We start from the raw sequence: 19,730 nt of genomic DNA on the forward strand, positions 1-19,730 counted from the left end.
TTAATGAATGACTAGATAAGAGAGAAGAAAAAGAAGGAAGGAGGAGGAAGAGGAAGAAGGAAAGAGAAGAAAGATGGAAGAACAAAGATGACAATGATTACATTTTAAAAGATTTTATTTATTTATTTGAGAGAGAGCAGAGCGAGAGAGAGAGCATGTGCATGAGTGGGGGTGAGGGACAGAGGGAGAGGGACAAGCAGACTCCCCACTGAGCAGGGAGCCAGATGCTGGGCTTGATCCCAGGACCCCAAGACCATGACCCCAACTGAAGGCAGACACCTAACCAACTGAGCCACCCAGGTGCCCCAACAATGATTACATTTATAAAACTGGTCTGGGAATGATGACAGAGAAGAGAAATCTCTATCTATTCATGGAAGGTTAGTTTTAGGCTCATTGAACCTAAGATAAAAGAGAAAAATCAGGTCAGCAGCTGGAAGACAGAGGGATTCCCAGTAGCCCACAGAACCCTGCATCATAATCCCTTAGGTGCCTATTAAAATGCCGATTCTAGGGCTCCTCTCCAGAGCTACTGAATCACAATCCAGGAATCTGGATTAAATGAGTCGGGGGTGGGAGCAGTCCAAGACGGTAGTGTAGGAAGATTCTGAACTCATCTCCTTCCACAGACACACCAAATCTACAACTACATATGAAACAAGTCCTTCTGAAAAAGAACTGAAAACTAGCTGAACAGCTCCTCCACAATAAATGATAAAAGGACCAATCAAGTGGGGTAGGAGCAGAGATGCAGTCTTGCCAAAACCCCTACCTTCTCTGCAGCAAGCCACGATGGGGAGAGGTCTCAAAAATACAGAGCTTCTCCTGGAGGAGTAAGGGGTTTGTGTCCACATCAAGTACCCTTGGGACCTACACCAGAAAGCCAATCCCCAAAGAATCTGGCAGGGCTTTCACTTAAGGGACCAAAAGGACTATAGGTAACGGAGATTCTTCTTTTAAAGGACTTGCATGCAGGGGTGCCTAGGTGGTTCAGTCAGTCAAGGGTCTAACTCTTGGTATCAGCTCAGGTCTTGATCTCAGGGTCTTGATCTCAGGGTTGTGAGTTAAGGCCCCACAATGGGCTCCACACTGGGTATGGAGCCTCCTTAAAAATGAATGAATGAATGAATGACTTGCATGCAGTCTTACCCCAGGACTCACTATAACAGCAGTAGTTTGAATAGTGCCTGACGACATGTGAGGAGATTCATTTGCAAATCTTAAGGCATCTGCTGGAGGGACAGGAGACAACTGGGACTCTCTGGTAGATGCCATTTTTGTACTCTCTATCCTCCTAGCACAGGTAGGTGCATACAGATGCAGCACCATCCCACTGCCTTGCTAAGTCCACAGGGGTAAGAGGTTTCAGCACTCCTGTTCCCTGTTCCCTGGTTGGGGCTGGCAAGCATAAGCAGTCACAGCACTGTCATGCTCCCTTACTAAAGCTGGCAAGCAAGGGCATTGCAACACACCCCTGCTTCCTGGCTAGGGCCAACCAATGCAAGTGTGCTGGGCATTCTCCCACTCCCTTGCTAGAGCTGGCAGGTACACATAGACAAGGCACTCTCCCACTCTGTAACTGAAGCTGCTTGCACATGCAGTCAAGGCATTTTCCCACTGCCTTGCTGAAGTCAGTGAGTGTGCTTCACCCCTTACACTCTCTAGTTGCCTCACTAAAACTGGCAGACACCTGCAATACACACAGAGGATGCCTCTTGATTGCTCAGCCCTGATGGATGCTCGCATTTCTGGGCTCCACAGGACTGTAACAATCAGAAAGACAGTTCTTGGCAGACTGCTACCTCCAGGGCATTTCAGAGACAACAGATTAAAAACCTGCCCTGTGAAAAAGGCCTATTTACTTGTCTTAGAGCTTCAGTCTGAGGGACAGGCTTCAGATTTGCCACACATCTAGAAGCTACAGATGTGCTCTGGCAGACACCATCCTTGTGTACTTCCTTGGCCTCACCATGGATCAATGATACCTCCCAGGAAAGAGCTTATACACTCATCTGGAGCCCTGATTTTCACAACTGTCACCAGGAACACCTCTAGATCTCCTGGTCTGAAGGCCAGCAGGGTTTAAGATTGTGACTCCACAGGACTGTATATATTTTTATACTTTAAAAGCTGCTGCTTGAGTGTCTGGCTTCCAATCAGCCCCAAACTAGGTGCTAAATAAGATCCTTCCTTCAGATCACTGACAAGTCTTGACCCACCCTCAACATCAGGAACCTATTCAGAATATATCAGGCTACACAGACAGTCACAAAGGTTCGAGAGACAACCACGTGCTAGGTCAAGGTTGAACGATAAGTTTCATCACCTACACAAGGCCACTCCTTCAAGACTGGAAGAGGTAGCAGTTTTGCCTAAATACATAGAAACAAACACAGAGAGTCAAGCAAAATGAGGAAATAAAAGAATATGTTCCAAATAAAAAAAATAAAATAAAATAAAACCTCAGAAAAGACCTTAATGAAACAGAGATAAGTAATCTACCTGATAAAGAATTCAAAGTAACAGTCTTAAAAATGCTTACCTAACTCAGGAGAAGAATAAAGGAACACAATGAGAACTTCAACAAAGAGATAGAAAATATAAGAAACTACCAAATAGAAGTCCCAGAGCTGAAGAACACAATAACTGTACTGGAAAATATACTAGAGGGGTCAAAAGCAGACTAGATGAAACAGAAGAAAAGATCAAAAATCTGGAAGACAGGGCAATGGAACTCACCCTAACATAGCAGCAACAAGAAAAAAAGAAATTTTAAAAAGTGAAGATAGCTCAAGGGACCTATATGACATCAAACAGAATAACATTCACATTATAGGGGTTCCAGAAAGAAATGACAGAGAGAAAGGGGCAGAAGATGTATTTGAAGAAATAATGGCTGAAAACTTCCCTAACCTAGAGAAGGAAACAGACATCCAGGTCCCAGAAGCACAGAGAATTCCAAATATGATGAACCCAAAGAGAGCCACACCAAGACATGTATAATTAAAACGTCAAACATTATAGAAATAATCTTAAAAGCAGCAAGAGAAAAACAACTTGTTATATACAAGGGAACCCCTATAAGATTATTGGCAGATTTTTCAGCAGAAACTTTGCAGGTTAGGAGAAGTGACATGAATATATTCAAAGAGCTGAAAGGAAAAACTTCCAACCAAGAATACTTTACCAGGCAAGGCTATCATCCAGAATTGAAAGAGAGATAAAGAGTTTTCCAGACAAGCAAAAGCTAAAGGGGTTTATCACCCCTAAACTGGCCTTACAAGAAATGTTAAAAGGACATTTTTAAGCTCAAAAGAAGTGGCACTAATTAATAACAAGAAAGTATATGAAAGTAAAAATCTCACTGGCAAAGGTACATATGCAGTAAAGATAGTATATTAATCACTTGTAAAGCTAGAATGAAGGTTAAAAGACAAAAGTAATAAAATTATCTAACACTACAATAATTAGTTAAGGGATGCATAGAGTAAAAAGATATAAAATGTGACACCAAAAATATAAAATGTGGAATGGTAAGTAAAAATGCAGTTTGGGAATGAGTTCAAATTTAAGTGGTCATTAACTTAAAATAAAATGTTACATACATAGGATGTTATATGTGAACCTCATGGTAACAATGAAGCAAAAACCTACAGTGGTTACAAAAAAGAAAATGAGAAAGGAATCTAAAAACACTACAGAAAGTCATCAAACCACAAGGGAAGAGAGTAAGAAAAAAAGGAAAATAGAGTAACTACAAAAACAGCTAGAAAATAATTTTAAAAATGGCAATTAATACATACCTATCAATAATTACTTTAAATGTAAATGGACTAAATGTTCCAATCAAAAGACAAAGAATGGCTGAATGCATAAAAAATAAGACCCATCTATATGCTGCCTACAAGAGACTCACTTCAGATGTAAGGATACACACAGACGGAAAGTAAAGGGACAGAAAAAGATATTCTGTGTAAATGGAAATGAAAGGAAAGCTGGGTAGCTATACTCATATTAGATAAAACAGACTTTAAAACAAAGACTGTAATAAAAGATAAAGAAGGGCAATACATAATGGTAAAAGAGTCATTCTAACAAGAAGATAAAATGTTTGTAAATATATGTGCATCCAACACAGGAGCACCAAAATATATAAAGCAAATATTAACAGACCTAAAGGAAGAACTGACAGCAATACAATAATAGTAGAGGGACTTTAGCATTCCACTAACATCCATGGGTAGATTACCCAGACATAAAACCAATAAGGAAACATTGGCCTTAAAGGACACATTAGATCAGATGGACTTAATATATACAGAACAGTCCATTCAAAAGCATCAAAATACACATTCTTCTCAAGTGCACATGCAACATTCCCCAGGATAGATCACATGTTAAGCCACCATAAAAGTCTCAATAAAACAAGACTGAAATCATATCAAGCATCTTTTCCAACCACAGTGGTACGAAACTTGAAATCAATTACAAAAAGAAACCTGAAAAAAATCACAAATATGTGGTGATTAAACAACATGTCACTGAAGAATTACTGGGTCAATGAAAAAATCAAAAGAGAAATAAAAAAATACCTAGAAAAAAATGAAAATACCATACCAAAATCTATAGGATGTAACAAAAGCAGTTCTTAAGAGGAAAGTGCATAGTGATACAGGCCTATGTCAAGAAAAAAAGAAAAATCTCAAATGAATAACCAAACCCTACGCCTAAAGGAACTAGAAAAAGAAGAACAAATGAAGCCCACAAGTAGTAGAAGGAAGGAAATAATAAAGATCAGAACAAAAATAATGAAATGAAGACTAAAAAGACAATAGAAAAGATCAATGAAACTAAGAGCTAGTTCTTTGAAAAGATAAACAAAATTGACAGACCTTTAACTAGACTCAGCAAGAAAAAAGAGAGAAGACTCAAATAAACAAAATCAGAAATAAAAGTTACAACTGATACCACAGAAATACAAAGGATCATAAGAGACTATTATGAACAATTATGTCAACAAATTGGACAACCTAGAAGAAATACATACATTCTTAGAATTGTATAATCTTCCAACACTGAATCAGGAAGAAACAGAAAATCTGAACAGACCAATTACTAGTAAGGAGATTGAGTCAGTAATCAAAAACCTCCCAACAAACAAAAGTATAGGACCAGACAGCTTCACTGGTGAATTCTACCAAAGCAATCTTGAGAGAAAAGAACAAATCCAGAGGCATCATGCTCCCTCATTTCAAACTATATTACACAGCTATAGTAATCAAAACAGTATGATACTGGCATAAAATAGACACATAGAACAATAGAACAGAACAGAAAACCCAGAAATAAATGATCAATTAATTTACAACAAAGGAGGCAAGAATGTAGAGTGAGGAAAGGACAGTCTCTTCAATAAATGATGTTGGGAAAACAGGACAGCTACATGCAAAAGAATGAAACTAGACCACTGTCTTACCCCATATACAAAATTTAACTCAAATGGATTAAAGACTGGAATATAAGACCTGAAACCATAAAACTTAGAAAACACAGGCAATAAACTATTTGACATCAGTCTTAGAGATGAATTTTTGGATCTGACTCCAAAAGCAAAGGCAACAAAGGCAAAAATAAACAAGTGTGACTACATCAAACTTAAAAGCTTCTGCACAGCAAAGGAAACCATCAACAAAAATGAAAAGACGACCTACTGAATGAGAGAAAATACTTGCAAATCATATATCCAATAAGGGGTTAATATCCAAAATATATAAAGAACTCATAAATATAACAGCAAAAAAACAAACAATCCAGTTTAAAAATGGGCAGAGGATCTGAATAGACATTTTTCCAAAGAAGACATACAGATAGCCAGCAGGCACATGAAAATTGCTCAACATCACTCATGATTATCATTAACTTCCCCCAAGGTGAAAACAGATCTTACCTTTCTCATCTTCATCATCTATTTAACAAACACAACTCAAATATATCCAACTTTTAGGTTTAAAAAATTGATTAGGAAATATTTAAACAGGTGCCTAGTATTTTAAGCTTTGTGGGGGGAAAAGGGCGATTGGTCCCAAGTGTGCTTTTCCTCCCAGTTACATTGTTTCCTTTCCAGTATTTTATTATTGTTTTGTTTTGTTTTGTTTTTAAAGGAGATGGGAGTTTACTGAATATATTGCAGGGGAGTGGCAGGTAGGAGAGCAGAGGAGAGACTCTTGCCTCCATACCAGTATTTTGAAATGCTCCTAGTTTCCAAGGTAACAGGCAATGGATATTGGGTTTTATTTCTTCCAGTTTAAGAGTTGTAGGCAGGTACTCTTCAGGATGAGTGAAGGCTTCTGAGGCAACAAATACCCAAATGCTCTTCTTGAATTAATGACTAAAAATGTACAGTCACTGAAAACCTTAAAGTTGGAAAAACTTCTCATGGTGACAACAGCAGTTTACCCACTTGTAGAACTTTGCAATACACAAGGCACTTTCCTGAGCATTTCTCACAGATCCTTCTGTCGATCCACAGAAGCAAGCAGGACAGACATTACTATTATCTGCTTCACAGAGGGTGTGGGTTGTCCAGGGGGTGGAGCTGGGATTTTAACTCTGACCATCAGACCCAGGGATCTTTCCATGATACCCCAAACATACAAGTAATTAAAAAGAGATTTTTTTCCCTCCTTAGAAATAAATCTGTGAGGAAAATTTGATTGATAAATGTTTTGCTTGCAGTTTACATTGTCAAATATTACAATGAGTTAGCCTCAGTTTTTCTGGTAGAATTGAAGCTTAAATTTCCTGGGACAATGAAAGCCTTTGGCTTGTGTGAATAAACAGAACTGGTTGGGGGAACGAAACCACAGTGTGGATAAGGACATGGGAAATATAAATGCTTCATGTAGCTGGGGTCTTGGTATCAGAACCAAGCTCCTACTCACCTTACAATCAGGGATATAAAAACCATTCCTAGAAGCAGCGAGGCTGGCCCAAAGAGTCCAGTGTATCTGAGGGCCTTAAAGAGCCTCCTGAAGGGGTGAAGGCTCCTAATAGGAGTCCAGGGTGAGGGGTCAGGGTCTGGGTGTCTGCCCTTCAGATTCACTATTCTGGGACGATTCAGGACTAAATGCTAGCCAGAAGTGGATGAGATACAAAGAGAAAGTTAAAACAAAGAATTATCTCACTGACATCTTCCTGAGACCCTGAGAACCCAAGGCAACGCTGCTTTGTGACACTAATTGGGCTAAAGATGTAGAAGTTATTTCTGAAATAGCCCCTGTGTGAAGCAGAAGCCATTTACCGTGGAGCAAATGGAGTAGAGTCAGGAAATACTGTGTTCTTACAGTCGTTGCAGCTTTTTTGTACATGAATTCATTCAGAAAGTATTTATTGAGATCACATGTTATGACAGGTAGTTGGGAAACAGCAGTGAACAAAACAGATGAAGTCTTCTTACTCTTTAGAAGTTTTATCCTAGTGGGAGAAGACAGAAAACAAATAAATTGTGTGGTGGAGACAGTTGCCATGGGAAAAATCAAAGCAGGAGAAAGGGGATGTGGCTTTGGAGAAACACAAGTTGTGCTTCTATTTTAAATGTTTTTATAAATCATCAAAAGTCCATTTGATTAATTTTAGTAGTTTTGATAGCAAAGGAACACTTCATAATGATAACGGCACCAATTCCTCAAGAAGACATAACAGTCCTAAAAGCATACATATCTAACAACAGAGTTTTACAATACATGAAGCAAAACCTGCTGGAACTGCAAAAGGCCAAAGAGAGAACTCCACAATTACAGCTGGAGATTTCATCAGTCCTCTCTCAATAAATGATGGAAGAAGAACAGAAAGTCAGTAAGGATATACATGATTTGAACATTACCAACTAACTTGACCTTGTAGAACGCTCCAGCCAACAACTGCCCATTGTTTTTCTATGCACACGAAACATTCACTAGGGCTATAAAACAAGTCTTAATAAATTTAAAATAACTGAAATCATACCACAAGAGAATTAGAAAAAGAGCACAAAGATACCTAGAAAATCCAAATATTTGGAAACTAAAAAATAAACATCTAAATAATTCATGTGACAAAAAAGTAAAAGGGAAAGTAAATATTCTGAACTATATTTGAAAACGTGTTTATATTAAATATCACATTAAAATTTGTGAGGTACAGCTAAAGCAGCTAACATCGCCTAGAGACAAATTTATGGCTTTAAAAGCTTCTATTGGAAAATAAGAAAAGTTTAAAGTTAATAATCTAAATTTCCACCAAAAAAAACTAGGGGAAAAAGAGCAAATTAAATCTAAAGTCAGTAGAAGGAAGAAATAACAAAGAGCAAAAATCAATGACATAGAAATGAACAAGCAATAGAAAAAAAAATGAAACCAAAAACTGTGGTTTTTTATAAAATAACAATAAAATTGATAAAATTCTAACCAGACAGATCAAGAAAATAAGACTGAAAACACAATTATCAACATCAGGAAGGAAAGAGGAGACCTCATTACAGATACTAAGGAGATTAAAAGAAAAATAAGGTAATATTATAAAACACTTTATGCAGCTCCTTTAGGACAAAACTAGTATTTTTCTTGGAAAAATACAAGCACATACAGTTATATTTCTCTGAAACAGTTCCCTCTCAGTGTAGTCTACACCATTTGTAATAATTATAACTTTTAACCAAAGTAATTCCATTCTGCAGAGAAAACTGAGAGTGTGGTATAAAATGTGAATTGTCACAGCCCAGTATTTTATCAGACTACCAGAGTTCATGAATTCATATAATACAACTTTCTACAATTGCTAATATCCCCTACACAACTTCTCAATGTGGCAAAAATGAACATGTTCATGAACATGACCCAAATACATCATCTTTCTATAGTATATAGAAATACGAAACAAAGGTATATGCAAATTTAGATTTTATTTATTTATTTGAGAGAGAGAGAGAGAGCACGAGACGGGGGAGGGTCAGAGGGAGAAGCAGACTCCCCGCTGAGCAGGATGCCCGATGCAGGGCTTAATTCCAGGACTCCGGGACTCCCAGGTCATGACCTGAGCCAAAGGCAGACACTTAATCTCTGAGCCACTCAGGTATATAAATTTAAAATTATGCTTAATAATTAATACTTTATTTTTTAACTTTTTTTTATTATGTTATGTTAATCACCATACATTACATCATTCGTTTTTGATGTAGTGTTCCATCATTCATTGTTTGCATATAACACCCAGTGCTCCATTCAGTACATGCCCTCTTTAATACCCATTCACCAGGCTAACCCATCCCCCCACCCCCCTCCCCTCTAGAACCCTCAGTTTGTTTCTCAGAGTCCATAGTCTCTCATGGTTCGTCTTCCCCTCTGATTTCTCCCCCTTCATTTTTCCCTTCCTGCTATCTTCTTCTTCTTTTTTTTTTTTTTTAACATATAATGTATTATTTGTTTCAGAGGTATAGGCCTGTAATTCAACAGTCTTACACAATTCACAGCACTCACCATAGCACATACCCTCCCCAATGTCTATCACCCAGCCACTCTATCCCTCCCACCTCCCACCACTTTAGTATTAAATCTTATTTAGAAATGATGTAGGTATCCAGTGATTTTCCATTAATTAACCCAATTTAGTACCAATCCAAGATTTTAAGTTACTTAGAGCTTAGACATTTATCTTCATGTTGACACACTACAGAACATAATTACTAATGAAATAAAGTTCATCAGAATAAGGATCAATTTGGTCAAAAGGAAATTTACATTTTTCATAAGCAAGCATTAGGTAGAAGTAATGCTATGTTATTTGATCAGTAAACCTGTATATGTTTAGAAAAACATATCCAAGTATAATAAAAATGTACACTTGTATTACATATAACATCGATAAGTCACCAAAAAAAATAGTTTTTATTAAATCAAATTGTTAAACTAGTTTGCCAAAGATTTACCTAAATTATACGAACTTAAATTCTTAAAATGTTTCTGAGCTGGTTTCTTTTAAAATACTTTTTAAATTTAGCACTTCTTAAGTTCCATTTTCTTATTTTCTGAGAATTATAGAAATATATTTACATAAGCACTTATCTGGCAAGCCAATCAGAATAGGGCTCCTTTAATTTAGGAGATTTTATAATCTAATTTATTAATACCACCTAGATTTAGGAACACATTACACATTCATACAACGAGGGAAAGACCTTTCTGAATTATAGATATGATATTCACAAAGATTCAGAGTTTATAGCTTTAATTCCAAAATTCCAGTTATCAGTCAAAAGTAAACACAGAAGCACAAAAAAATTTACTGGTTCAGATTATCAGAGAGCTCTTTTCCTTTCTAGTGGAACACAACATTCTTAATTGTTTTGAGCCCAAACAGATGAATAGGAAAACAAAACTAACAAACTAGTTTCTCTGTTGTCTCTCACCAACAGAGACTAGATCTCTACAAATCCTTAATCCATACAGAGAGCTCACCAAAAGGTCAGACTGTAACACTGAATTCCTAATCACTATTACCAACAGTGGGCCATGATTTATTGCTGTAAGCAAAACAAAGACAAACCAAAAAATTAATAGAGAACAATATTAAAATTGGAAAAAAGAGAGACTCGGCAAAGTTCTACTGTCATTTTAAGAGCCCAGAAAAGATGTATCTCAGTTTTTAAGTACCCCACAAAGCTGTACTTACATGGTAAAAAGTATACCTTTGTTAGGTGAATCCATTGGGCATCTCAGTAGAAGACGTACAAACTGTTAAAAGACAATTAAAAATATATATATATACATATATACATATAACATATATTTATTTAAAATAGATCAAAATAAGAAATAGCGATATCCCGCAAGGCCGAATTTCACAACACCATATACTATAGACATCTTCCCAAAGTGCATAATGTGGACGGTGGGTTTTCTATCCTGCCATTTAAAGGAATGTTCTACATTTGAGTTTTAATGATTGGAAATGTGTTACAAACAGCTCATCTTTGTAACTAATTTGTGTGTAAGACCAGTCAATTGAATCACTTGGCCTATTCAGACACAAGAATACTGAAAATGGCAGAATTCAAAGAGGAACCCAGGAAGCACTGTTCAGATGACACTCTAGACTCACCCCACCACGGTATGGTGAAGAGCTTGCCAGAAGCCCCTTTTTCAGTCCTTATGAAGAGTTTAACTTTAAAACAAAGAAAGTGCCCATACTTGGCAGGGTTCCTGCCTGGTGCGTATTTTACAAGCCTGCAGTATTGAGAGGACCCAAAGGGTGACACTGTTCAACATGAAGTCTGAGGTAACTGGTTCTTAAAATACCTGGAGCACAGAACTGCATCCAGAAATTACAGCTGGGAAAAAGGAAAAGGGTGGGAAAGACCATTTTTTTAAAGGAAGGTAAAAAATCATGCCTTTCATACAGATATAAAATGAACATGGATTAAAGGTTTTATTGAATATATTAATCAATGAAGGTAGATGTTGTAACCACCTCAAAGGAGAAATAAAAAATCACAAATCTGTATGAAGTAAAGGAATGTTGAAATGAATGTCTGGACAAATTTTGCAAGTCTATTAACAAGAATTATTTTGCACTGCTATCAGTTATCTACAATTTACAGAGTTTCCACTGAACTGGAATCAGAAAACCCTGGAGGGTATTCTCTGGAGTCTAGACAATGGAGCTGTCCACCTGGGCACAAGTTTTTCCCATACAAGGGATACCTCTCCCCTGAAACCAGAAGACAGGAGAGAGAGCATGTGTAGTTAGGTAAATTTGTAGTAAGGACAAGAAATTAAGGAAACTCATCTCTGATAGTCTCTCTTGGCCTTTTTTTTCTTTCCCTTCAGTGAAAAAGAACATGAGGTTATCTGCTACAAATTAAAGGAACTGGTTGCTGTGAAACGAATCCAAGCATAAAAATATCTCACATCAGCCTTACCACAGTGACTTGCTCATTTCATTTAAAGAAGCCTGTGAAACACAGATAAGTCATCTGGGAGATACGCTGGATCATCCTTTTAATGCCTTGGCACAGGCTAATCCTCTGGACACTGTAAGAAGTCAGGTTTAGGAATCTATCACTAGGCAAGTTTGTGAAACAGGGCGCTAGCGTATTTTACTTTATGGGGTTCACTAGCAGAGCCCTGAAGAAATAAAACCCAGGACTGGTGAGTTTTGAAAGATCCTTGGAGTTCTTTCTAGGTGAGACATTTAGGAGAAATACTAAGAAGTACTGGGCACTCAATGAGTGCAAAATGAGGGAAGGAGGAAGAGCATAAAAGGAAGGGAGTAGCAAAGGAAGGGGTCCGGTGGGGAACTCACACAAGCTTCACCTGAGGCACAGTGTGTCTGATGGAAAAGAAAGTAGACAAGAGCAAGAAAGAAGGCAGATGATAAGCCTGAGGCAGATCTGTGAAGGCTGAGAGCTCACAGTAGAGAAAGAGGAAAGAAACAGAGGACAATCAAATCAGAACTTTCAGGGGAGGGCTCTGGCACTATATATATATATTTAAAATTATTTATTTATCTATCAGAGAAAGAGCGCAAGCAGGGGAAGCTGCAGGCAGAGGGAGAAGCAGGCTCCCCGCTGAGCAAGAAGCCCAAGGTGGGACTTGATCCCCTGGGATCATGACCTGAGCCAAAAGCAGACAACTAACCAAGCCACTTTGGCATCCCTGGCACTGGTATTTAATAAGTTTTTGTGGAGATTACAACCTACAGCCTAGGTTGATAACCACTGTTCCCCAGCTGGAGTTCACCAAGTAAAGCCCATCATTGATGCTGTGGTTCTAAGGGATTCATCTGTTCCCTACTCAAGAGAATGTGAAGATTTTGGTTGAATTTCTTCTTTTTTATTAGAACAAAATTTCTGAAGAGAAAATGACTTGTGGTTTTTGCCTGTTTCAATTGTGTCATATCACTTTCTGTGGAGAAAAAGAACGGGTAGACTTTCCACTTATCAGTGTGTACTACTGTTGAAGTCAAACGAGAATCCAAAAATGTGGTTGTAAAAATAGCAGGCTTAAAGTCTTTACTCTTTTCTTTGTAACGTATTACTAATACTACAAGTGGTACAGTGGAAAGAGCAATGGGTTTGACCTCAGAAGATGACAGAGCCACTGACAGTATTGCCCAGGGACATCATGACACACTTATTTCAGCCTCAGTTTCCTTCTCTGGAAAATGAGATACTACATCTCTTTGGATCTAAAATTCCACTGAATGTAAGATACACCATAGCTTTATATACCACTAAAGAAGGACAGATATTATTTTATTTCACTGCTAATGTAAATGGTTGGAATTTATTATGACAAGATTTTTGGTAATAAAGTTCAAATGTTCCAGAATATAAAAATAAAACTCGTTTTTTCTTATTAAAAAATTCAATGAGCTGAGAAAAATCTTTTCCTTTTTCTCAACAAATAAGTATTTTATTATAGTCTAATGCATCTCCCCAAAAGGGAGACGCAAAGTTATATTTTATTTTTTATTTTTTTAAAGATTTATTGATTTATTTTAGATAGAAAGAGAGAGAGAGTAAGAGCATAAGCAGGAGGGGCAAAGGGAGAGGAAGAGAGAATCTCAAGCCAACTCCCACTGAGTACAGAGCCCAACACAGGGCTCGCTCTCACGATCCTGAGATCAGGAGTTGAGCTGAAACCAAGAGTCAGAGGCTTAACTGACTGGGCCACCCAAAGTGATATTTTAATTTGTTTTTGTAAAGTAAAAACTTTTAAATCAATCTCTCCTAAAATCAATTTGTTAATAATCCCTACTGAGACTTTTTTTTTTAGAGTCAAATCTTAACTGAAGATACAAAAGATTATCTAAATAAAAGATTATCTAAATAAAAAACCACCTCCCTTTTAACTTTTCTGTATGACTTCCAAAGATGTGATGAACAACACTATCTCCCCCTAAGAAAGTGATTGGAGATCTACATATGCCTAACCAGTGATAAGAGCAAGAATTGCTTTTGTCAAAATGTAAATATGGGATCTTAAAGATTTTTTTAGCTTAGCAGAAGTGTTTTTAGCTTAAAAGAATAGTGTTAATGTTGCACATTTGTACTGTGAAGACATGAGAGTAATTATAAATGCATAGGTGAACTGGATAACTGTGTTCAGTTAGCGAGGTATGCAACTGTAGATGGGAGGAGGTACAGGGGAAGAACAAGCAGGAGGAACAAGACTGTAGGGGAACACAAGAGTTTGGAGAAAAGGACAACTGTGTAACAGAAATAAGACTAGACTAAGGAAATCTAAGATGTTAAAAATCTGAATGTCTCTAACACTGGATGAGTCCTACTGGATGAGGCTTTCAGTAAAGGGATAGCCTGACAGAAAACAACATTCAGGAAATAGCCAGAAACACACACACACAAACCCCACATCAGTCTACCTTCAAACAGGAATGAGGCTGGGTGGAGCTATTTTTCTTATCCAACTGATTGTACACAAGAAAGTGTGACTGAGGGGTATGTGGTGAGGGAGGTGGGACCTAGAGACCCAGCACACAGGACAACATTAAATGGCTCCGGAAGAGCCTCTCAGCAGTCAGGAAACAAAAACACTACATCAGTCTGGCCTAAAAATAATTTGTTAGCGCACTTTAAATTATGGAAAGGATGGAATGATCCGAAGATTCAAACAACATCCACCCTCTTCAATCATTTCTTTTCCCGGTCTTATTCTCTCAATTTTCTTCCTTGGGGCACAGAACTTGGGACACCAGGCGCCTTGGGTTTAGGTCCTTACAGCTCATGAGCCATGGATGAAAACCAACCCCACAAGCGAACCGCCAGACCCGCTACCTGGACAGCGTTCATCACTGTACACCAAATTGATCCAATGAAAGATTTCCGGGCAACTATAACGGAGGGTCAGACTGATGACCTCCCCCGAACCCACTGCTTCTGCCAGATGTTACGCGCCTTACGCTGAGATGCAGTAAGAAGTAACACAACCTACCAATGAAGCCCGCACGCCGAAAAAAATGGAACCAGGATCTAATTAGGCCTTTGCAGCTAACTAAATTTTCAAGAAACACCGACGAAAGAGACACAAGTTAAACAACATCATCGGTAAGAAATGAGCCAAATGCAAGAATTGTTCCGGTCCACGGGGTAAATATCCCGTTTCGCCAATGAGTCCGTGGCATGAACAGAAATGGGAGTTAGAAGAGGATAACAGAGACCTAGCGATATCGCGACCAAATACAATGTGGGACGGGGTCTCCTGTAGGTACATTTGACAAACGAACAATGAAATGTACCTTTGAAACAATCCGAAATTTGAACGGAGAGTGAATATTAGGTGATATTAAGGAATTACCTTAACTATTGGAGGTGTGATAATGGCGGGTGATTATTATTTTTTTTTTAAGTACTCCTCGTAATAGTTTAAATGGGAAACGTGCTCTAAAAGCGTGGGACCGCCCGGCCAGCCCTCTTCGCACCACGGCGGCCTCACGGCCCGCTCACACCCCTCTCGCCCGGCCCTCGAGGTGCCCTGCGCACTGGCGCTTCCGCCGCGCTCGCCACTCCCGGCATGCTCCGCGGGCCCAGCGCGACGGCCGCAGGGCCCACAGTCCCAGGCCTGGGTCCCGCGAACGGCCCGTTACCCAAGGTGCTCCGGGCGCGGCGCTCATTTGCATATACCAACCGACAGGGAAACTCGGCAGGTCGTCGCGGCCCAGCCAGCGTAGCGCCAAACGTGCGAGCCTCGTGGGTGGCTCCGTGTCACCCCAGTTCCCCAAACGTTCCGTGGTCACCGAGGAGGCGCACGCTTCGGTCGCCCTAACTAAGAGAGATGAGAAGCCGCCGTGCCTTATATATGTGGTGGGCGGAGGCTGTAGCGTGCTCGCTTCGGCAGCACATATACTAAAATTGGAACGATACAGAGAAGATTAGCATGGCCCCTGCGCAAGGATGACACGCAAATTCGTGAAGCGTTCCATATTTTATGCAGCTCCCCCAGTGAACTGCCACTCTACGGATTAAGCACCAAAAATGGTTTTTGGAAAAGTCGTTCCGGAGCTCTGTTGCGACTTTCATTAAGCATTCCCTCTAGCAGCTACTAGCCCAGCACACCTGCGAGGTTCTCCTGGCCTTCCGCGGAATCTTCCCTCCTTGGAGATGACACTTGACCTCCACGGCCCCCGGGCATCTTCATGGCTGCCCGTCACGTTGCTATTACTAAGTGACCTAGGCAATCCTGGTATCTGCATCCGAACGCTCGTTCTCATTCGTTAAAATCTGTTTTGGGTTTGGGCAATCAACTTTCCTCTTAGGCAAATTTTCCATCACAGAATCCGTCTGATTTAGGCAAACCAGCATTTCTGAGTGCTCCTTAGATGCCAGGTGAAAACAGGCATACAAAAGCGGTCTCAGAAAGACTCGTGAAAGCAGATCCGAATGGGCTTGACGCTTCTAGCCACTGCACTTAGTCCTGGAGCTCTAGGATCCACAGGCCACCGACATTGATCTCATCCGGTGTAACCGCTACTCCTTGGTAGAAGTCCCTGCTTTAATGCAGCTCGCAGTGACACAGAGCGTTTACACTCAGGTCTAAAACGACCGATGAATGTCAGTCACGTCGTAGGCGCAAGAAATGTGCACTAATGTTGCTTCCTTCCTTTAACAAGGATTCATTAATTTAGCCATAATTTAGCAATTTAATAACTTAGAAGTGATTTTGTAAGGATTCATGGACCAACTCATGTGCTAGTGTTCTACTACCCAACAGAGGCAATACTCTTGGCGCCTCTGGAGTTTATGTTGTTGAGGGAGACAAGATCATACGTTAAGTCTATTTCAGAATTTCTAAATTCTGTAAGGAAGCACAAGTTGACATTTTCCATTTCCGAGATATGTACAAACGACACGTTTGCACATATATTTTTCCACGTGCAATTCAGCTTCTTTTACAGGCCATAGACTGCTCTACAGGAATATTTTTCTAGTAAAATGTCACAATTTCATTATTCAAGTATTTCGACCGGTACCGTTTCCTCAGAGCTACTCGGCGAACAGTGGCAGTTCACTGGGGGAGCTGCATAAAATATGGAACGCTTCACGAATTTGCGTGTCATCCTTGCGCAGGGGCCATGCTAATCTTCTCTGTATCGTTCCAATTTTAGTATATGTGCTGCCGAAGCGAGCACGCTACAGCCTCCGCCCACCACATATATAAGGCACGGCGGATTCTCACCTCTCTTAGTTAGGGCGACCGAAGCGTGCGCCTCCCCGGTGACCACGGAACGTTTGGGGAACTGGGGTGACACGGAGCCACCCACGAGGCTCGCACGTTTGGCGCTACGCTGGCTGGGCCGCGACGACCTGCCGAGTTTCCCTGTCGGTTGGTATATGCAAATGAGCGCCGCGCCCGGAGCACCTTGGGTAACGGGCCGTTCGCGGGACCCAGGCCTGGGACTGTGGGCCCTGCGGCCGTCGCGCTGGGCCCGCGGAGCATGCCGGGAGTGGCGAGCACAGCAAAAGCCTCAGTGCGCGGGGCGCCTCGGGGGCCGGACGCGCGGCGGACGAAGGGGCCGTGAGGCCGCCGTGGTGCGAAGAGGGCACAGGCTGGCGCGACTGAGGTCTCCCTGAGGGCTTGTGAATCGGTTGACTTGCTGAGCCACCGGGGCGCGGTGTCGAGCATGGGTCCTCCAGTCAAAGTATGTATGTAACGTCACCGATATTTCAGCCGTGACACAGGGGCCTTATGCCAGTTCCAGAAGACTTTGTTGAAATAAGCTCTGCGTCCAGCCCTCCGGGAGATGCCTGCCAACAGCCTGACCACTCCTCTCGGAACACGGAGCGCCACTCTTTAGTTTGCCCCGGGCTCAGTGAGCACCTGCACGTGTCTCGTGCCTGAGTCCATTCTGCGCAGGCGCCACAGGGAACCGGGACGGGCCCGCAGAGGAGCCCGGATGGGTGGCCACGCCCTTCACAGGTGTCTTCCTCCAAGGTCGTCTGGGAACCCGGCCTCCAACCCGCTAGAAGACTGAAGAACGCGGTTAAGCGCACCTGTTTGACCTGAAAGGTGGATTCGAGGAATTACACTGTGAGAGTTGGACTGGAGAATCATTCTTGTACTTCCTTACACTTCCCGCACCCTAACCCTAGCTCTGTTACGACACAAACACTCAGGACAGACCTACTTGCAGGGAATACTGGAATGCTAGTATTAAATATTTGATTTTAACTAGTGCAGGGACCATACCGCTCAAGTCACAGCCTTGTGTATTGTGAAATGACGGCCACCGGTGAAAGCCTCTGGTATTGAAGTGGTTACAGTACTCTGTAAAATGAAGGACATAGGTTTGCCGGCATTGTGTTAAAATGGCATCCTTAATAAGGAATATGGTATATTTACATATAATAAGTGGAGTTTTGCTTTTTCTTCAGTCCGTGATCGTCCTACCCTTTCTCCGAAAATATGACACAATATTTTGAAGTAAAAACCTGAGAAAGATCAGTAATATTGAGAAGTTTTTAAATTGGTACCCAATTTTATGTTGTATTAAAAGAAAGTAGTGGGAAACCCTGTGAAAGTTTCTGGTATTGCTGGGACAAAAATAGAGAAGAAACAGCCTATAGAGATTATTGGTAAACCTATCTTTCCCTTTGTTTATTATTATAATCCTTTTCTTTCACAGCTTTTGAAAAGTAATAAAAACACTGTGTTCCTCTCCCCCTCAAAAAAACTAGGCGAAAACAAGATGCCTGTTGAGTTAAATTGCCCAATTACAAATAAAATATGCTTTGATATATTTCTTCTAATGGCTTGTCTTTCCAATAAGCCAGTTCTGATTTCAAAGCTATTAAATAGTAAATTGATGTTCAGTTGTAAGATTTGAAGAAATATATAAAAACCTTTTCATGTTCTTGCTCTCTTTAGAAACCTTACAACCAAACAGTTTATTAACGGTTACATGGTTACAGGAATCTATAATTGGAAGGATGGTCAGCGTTCCAGGGTCATGAACTTGAGGTCTCTACCAGTTGTAAACTCCTTCAGTCAGGCTACACTGCAGGATGACCACGTTTAAACACTTTATATTCTAAAAAAAGAAGTGTTGACGTATACAGAACAAAAAGTTGTATCTTCACAAGAGATCAGATCTTTTGGGAGAAAAAAAATCTTTATAACGGCTTTAAATTATCAGATGTCATGGCACTACTGAACAATGCGCTATTAAAGAGCTAGAACAGAATTTCTCAGGCGACTTATGTTTGACCCCTTTTAAAGCAATAAATTCTCTTTAGACCCCTAGTATTGCTGAAATTCTATTTATGTTGTTGTTGTTTAAATATGTATAAACATAAAACTGGGCATAAACTCCTTACTCTTACAGCTGTTATAAACTCTAAAACCAAAGCAGATTTTCAAATTAAATACAAAACTACAAATCAATGCAAGCCAAATTAACATTAATTTATTGCAGTAGATGATGTGTTTGGCTGAAACTAAATCACCATTGTTGGTTTTGATAGGGGAAAGATGTAGCCTCAGGTTCAGTTCTATAGTCTGTTTCTGTGTGGTGACAACTGCAGAGAATACTAATTCATGTAAGTAAGCTCTGAAAAAAACAACCTTTGTTTGCAGCCAAATTACACAGATTATACAAATTATACAGAAACTGGAACATACATTTTTTTCTTATTTTAACATCTATGAAATCAGGATACAGTAGACGGGCACTGACAGTCT

At 40.0% G+C, this 19,730-nt stretch overlaps 1 long non-coding RNA gene and 2 other non-coding genes across 4 annotated transcripts in view; 1 reads left to right on the forward strand and 2 right to left on the reverse strand.

Moving 5' to 3' along the window:
* LOC118002909 overlaps positions 1 to 7,616 on the reverse strand; it is a 197,579-nt gene extending 189,963 nt beyond the window's left edge. For both annotated transcript variants that reach the window (XR_004677216.1, XR_004677218.1), the window contains exon 1: positions 7,301 to 7,616. This is a non-coding gene — a long non-coding RNA (uncharacterized LOC118002909). The remainder of the gene's footprint in view (positions 1 to 7,300) is intronic.
* Positions 7,617 to 15,874: 8,258 nt separating this feature from the next.
* Positions 15,875 to 15,981, forward strand: LOC118002914. Its single transcript, XR_004677224.1, has one exon. It is a non-coding gene; the product is annotated as a U6 spliceosomal RNA (small nuclear RNA).
* Positions 15,982 to 17,074: 1,093 nt separating this feature from the next.
* LOC118002916 lies at positions 17,075 to 17,181 on the reverse strand. Its single transcript, XR_004677225.1, has one exon. It is a non-coding gene; the product is annotated as a U6 spliceosomal RNA (small nuclear RNA).
* Positions 17,182 to 19,730: the final 2,549 nt, after the last annotated feature.

Source organism: Mirounga leonina, unplaced genomic scaffold, assembly GCF_011800145.1.
Source record: "Mirounga leonina isolate KUSES-001 unplaced genomic scaffold, KU_Mleo_1.0 Mir_86, whole genome shotgun sequence".
NCBI lineage: Eukaryota > Metazoa > Chordata > Mammalia > Carnivora > Phocidae > Mirounga > Mirounga leonina.